Source organism: Dreissena polymorpha, chromosome 6, assembly GCF_020536995.1.
Source record: "Dreissena polymorpha isolate Duluth1 chromosome 6, UMN_Dpol_1.0, whole genome shotgun sequence".
Lineage (NCBI taxonomy): Eukaryota > Metazoa > Mollusca > Bivalvia > Myida > Dreissenidae > Dreissena > Dreissena polymorpha.
The window spans coordinates 64,813,352-64,818,351 of record NC_068360.1 but is presented as its reverse complement, the minus strand read 5'-3'; the positions used below and the strand labels follow the sequence as shown (position 1 = coordinate 64,818,351).

The 5,000-nt window shown below is 34.3% G+C and overlaps 1 protein-coding gene and 1 pseudogene across 6 annotated transcripts in view; both read right to left on the bottom strand.

Moving 5' to 3' along the window:
• Window positions 1–3,071, bottom strand: part of LOC127834217 (metalloreductase STEAP4-like) — a 117,142-nt pseudogene extending 114,071 nt beyond the window's left edge.
• The window catches only part of LOC127834216 (metalloreductase STEAP4-like), a 39,661-nt gene that overhangs the window by 30,000 nt on the left and 4,661 nt on the right, over window positions 1–5,000 (bottom strand). Inside the window, exon 1 of one of the 6 annotated variants that reach the window (XM_052359878.1) lies at window positions 2,645–2,782. The exons of 4 other annotated variants lie outside the window; for them this stretch is intronic. The gene's annotated coding sequence lies outside the window, so the exon portion shown is untranslated. Of the gene's footprint in view, window positions 1–2,640; window positions 2,783–5,000 lie in introns of those variants that run through there. One more of the 6 variants, XM_052359876.1, reaches the window with a different exon arrangement.

Sequence of the window (5,000 nt, the reverse complement as noted above, 5' to 3'; positions counted from 1 at the left end):
TTCACTCGTGATCATTGAAAAAATGTATTTTCACTCGTGGCTGTGCCACTCATGAAAATAACATTTCTATGATAACTCGTGAATTAAAATCGATATTCCACCGATCCAACAAATATTCTCTATGTTATTCAGTATAGAATAGTAATTATAATGATTATTTCTTACGATATTATATTCTTAAAAAGAAAAAAAAAATGATGTTTAGTTGGTTACCGTTCATAGTAAGTTGTCAAAGTACATTTTATATTTAGTTGGGTGAACGTTCAGGAGTTAATAGTACATATCAAAAGCCTTATCTATTTTTGAAATGGCCTACTAACGCTCGATTGGTAATTGTCGGCTCGGGTACTACTTGCATGTACCCCGGGTACTCTTAAGTATACTGTACTTACATGTACCCAGGGTACGGTAAATATACTAACACGTACCCAGGAATTCTAACGCTAAATTGGTTAAATTAATTATGTTCATATTTATGGCAATATTCTGTAAAATAGCCTCTTTGTTATCGAAACTCCTCAAACAAAACATGTTGAGGATTTTTTTCTTCTAAGAGAATTTCATTTCGTAATCCGTAGCGCATTTTACGACATCGGATTTTGGGCGGGAATAATACTCGGGAACAGTCTAAATTGGCCGGGTACGTGTTAGTATATTTTCCGTACCCGGAAGTATACTTAAGAGTACCCGGGGTACATTTAAGTAGAACCCGAGCCGACAATGACCATTCGAGCCCTACTAATTATCGCGTGATAAATTTAAAAAAGCTATAATACATATTTCACAGATTGTCCACCATGTTGTAAACTGCCCATAGTCATTCAACTGATTAAACTGGTTAATGTTAGACTGTTTTTTTACTCATTCGGGGTGTTTTTGCTTAACAGATGATATTTTCAATGATGCATTGAGCTACACAATTGGACAATCATGGTCACTGTCGAAAATATGTGTACACGATTATTTCTAAGACGATATACATGTATTCATAAATATAAAGTGATGCCCAGACACCCATGGTCAGCGTATTGAGACGTTTCCTTTATATATATATATATATATATATATATATATATATATATATATATATATATATATATATATATATATATATATATATATATATATATATATATATATATATGTGTGTATATACATATAAATAAATATATATATATTGCTTGCATTATTTCATTATTTTGCGGCCTCTGGTGTTGATTGAAAATGGAAGATGATTATACAAATTACAACGTGTTAATATATAGCCCTTATGAATGAAGATGATGATAACTATGTATTTCGGTTGAGTCAGGTATTTCTGATAAGCGAGTTTTTTTTTAGCAGAGATCATATGACGGTGATTTCAAGATCTAGTACATGGCAAGTAATATGCCGCTTAATCCGCTTGGTTTGCATGATTTCCTCGCATCCGTTTGTATCGGAATTAAATGACAGCTTATACTCAGATGTGATATTCTATATGAATACGCATTTACCAAATGAAACAGCTGATATGTTTGTTCAGGGACATATTGTTTGTAAATGTCTCTGGTTCGTTAATTGCGAGTAAAGATGCGGTGGCGGTTTGGTGCATGTTTTGTTCAGCTTCGTGTGATTCGCGCTCTGGGAATATCGGGCTTAATTCATGTGCGTAGTGTTCAGTCTGCACAGGCTTATAAGGGACAATAATAATCGCATACACTGGATTTTCATTAAAAAAAAGACGTCTGTTGAGCGAAAAAATACGTCATGCGGGAAATGTAATCCTTGATTAGCAAGTGCGTGTGCGGACTGCGCAGGAAAATCTGGGACGACACTTCACGCACATGCATAAAGCCTCGTTTTGCCAGAACGCGGCTCGTGCATGGATACTCATCTTATCTATGTAAACCACTTTTCTTGCATGCTATATTGTTTCAATATTTGTATACCTGGTAGACGAAGCAAACAATGTCGCCGATCGCCTTGCATGTTTTATGCACATAAATTTGTTTAAACTGCTGCACATATTGATTTGCCAATATCCGGCCTACGTGATCTTTCGAGATTGATATTTAGTACAGACGTCTATGTGAATGATGCAATATTTTCATGTAATATCTCGCCTGATAACGTAAAAACTTCTTTCTTAAATTACGTGTATTGATACAATCAAAGAATATTGTAGTTACGAAAGACTCAGTGATAGAAAAAAAACATGATAAAATGGATTCGGTTATGGATTGATGATGATGATGATATGGGGGTGACGACGATGAAATGATAATGATAACGATATTTTGTTGAGCACGGTGAAGATGATGATCATGATGATGACGATCATGATGATGATGATCATGAACTTGACGGTAGGCCTATGGTAGGTAGTTCTATTATATTTATATTGCATCATACTATTATTTAAACTATCAAATAGATTTATATAATACAAAACTATAATTATAATCCTTTTTCACAAGCCACCACAAAGTATAAACATTCTCTCGAAAACATACATACATCTTTATTGGTTTTGTTTACTTAAATAGTTCAACGCGTATGTATGGGTAAAACATGTGCATTCACACGAAACTTTTTTATTTAGCATACGTTATATGATACATGGTAAACTTACAACATATCACAAACAAAAATACTTACATACAAAAATATTAGTTGAATAATCCGTTTTAAAGCTCTACAGATACGCAAGTGTTCGTTAATAAATAATTATTGCCGACTCAACATCAAAAGTTTCCTTTCTAACAACAATCCACCATTACTTTATACGTAAACTGTTACTTACCAACTGTTTAACCTATCCCGTAAATTGATAAATCGCATATCCTCCACTAGTTCAATTCGAATGTACGCTATTGCTTGATTTGATAATCTTTCAGACGACTACACATCGCACTTTCCTGTGGCTAATTATAGCAGACGACAAGGCAGTTTAAAACAAAGACTTACTGTTATGTTTTCTTCGTTTAACTTCTTGAGCCGATGATGTATTAATCTTAATTCCTTGTTGCGGCATACTATATACATGTATTATGACGCACGTAGGATTTATTAAATAAACATACACTGAAGCTCGGATGACAGCGCAAAATAAACCTTTCAATGCTGTGTTTGTAATTGTTATATGGGCTTCTTATAAGACATAAGTGAACAGTCAGTAGCGCAAACGGCAAACACTTTTGCGTGCATTCTTCAATCGTATGCAGCCGAACATCAAAGCAAATGCACTATTTACCATGGAAATTAAACTCTGTGTCCGGTTACGATTCGCATCCTCGGGTTATATCTGGTGCGATAAAGATGCAAATTCAAAATTACGCTATTGTTTCAAGCGATATAAAAACATACTCGCATTAAACATCAAAGTTAGAAATTCACTTCATTATTCAAACACGAACGTGACTTATAATCATAATTACTGCCGGTGCATCTATAATTACATGAAGTGTATGCACAATGCTGAATGAACCGTAATATAGTGTGCTGTTCTTTTTTCTAAAGCACCCTAATTAAAACCTCATCAAATCATAAACCTACATTTAGTTCTAATTTATACTGGATTGACTACCCATAGGAAATCGTGCTGTTTGTAGAAGCCATTCTCATCGATAATCGTAAGAGTGAATTGTTCACAAGTTGTAAATACGAGACAAATATGTTTGTATTTATGGACGTCGGATGTCTAGATATAGATTAAGTGTCGTCGTTTGTAATTAATTATGAGAACAAAATTGTGACAAACACCGGTTTGTATACATTGTATGACCTTCGAAGTGTTATAATTTTACGTAAATAATATACTTATTCATGACTACTGAAGAAGAGACAAACTGGCTTTAAAAGGGCAATTTAAGGACGTAGTTCAATGCCTCATCGTGCGGATTTTTGCTTCGTTTGTCCGTGTACCGTCCGTGCACAATTTTTGTCCGGGCTATTTCTCAGCAACTAATGACCGGAATTCAATGAAACTTTATGGGAAGCTTCACTACCAAGAGGAGATGTGCATATTATCAGCGGGTTCTGGTCGGGTGATTTTTCACAGAGTTATGGCCCTTTGAAATCATAAATTTGCCGAGCAACAGATAAGAATTTGGCTGAATTCAGTATTTAAAATAATTGAGTACCGAGAATTGAGTAATATCAACCTATTAATGGCTCATTGGTAAAAAATGAAAATTGAAACAACAAATCGATCTCATTATATAAGTCAACCTGATCCAGTGTAGAAAAATATTGTATAATTAAATTGTCTCTTTCCTTGAATTTGTTTGAAAACAGTAAAATATGTTAAATTGATTATTTAAGACTTTCATTATTTCCCCCAAAAATTAGGCGTTTCGCGCAGTTTTTTTCCTAAAAAATGGCAAGGTCTTTCCAAAAAAATCAGATTAAAAAAAACCTGTGACGTTATTCATTTGTGAAAAAATGGTGGAAGCAATACGAGAGTTGATGTGGATAATCGTTAGTTTAAACCTGTAAGTTCCGGAAATCTAAAGCTTTTAATATTGTTGTGAATTCACACCAATGTTAAAAGCTTAAGACTTCCGAAATGAGCTGATTTACTTGTTATATTTCATTAATTCATATCACAAAATACGTTTTTTATAAGCATTAAAATTCACCTTGCAAAGTGCAAAATTACAAAAAGTATATTTATAGGGAGGGGGGACCCCTCCCACACCCTTCCCGGTTGCCCCCCCCCCCCAGTAAAAAAATCCTGGGTACGGCCCTGTCATTGGTAATTGTAACGCAGTTTTATGCCACAATACACATAAAATTTGTTTGGTAAAAGTTCAGGACCTAGTACATGCAATAAACCGCGTGTCCGCCATATTGTAAACCGCCTATCGACATTCAACAATGTAATGATTGACATCAGATTGCTAGTTGCGCACGAGCGGAAGTGTTTGCTTAAGTGATTGTATTTTATGATACAGAGAGGTATTAAATAAGACTATTACGGTCACAGTCGATTACATTTACAAGAGTATTTGTAAGAC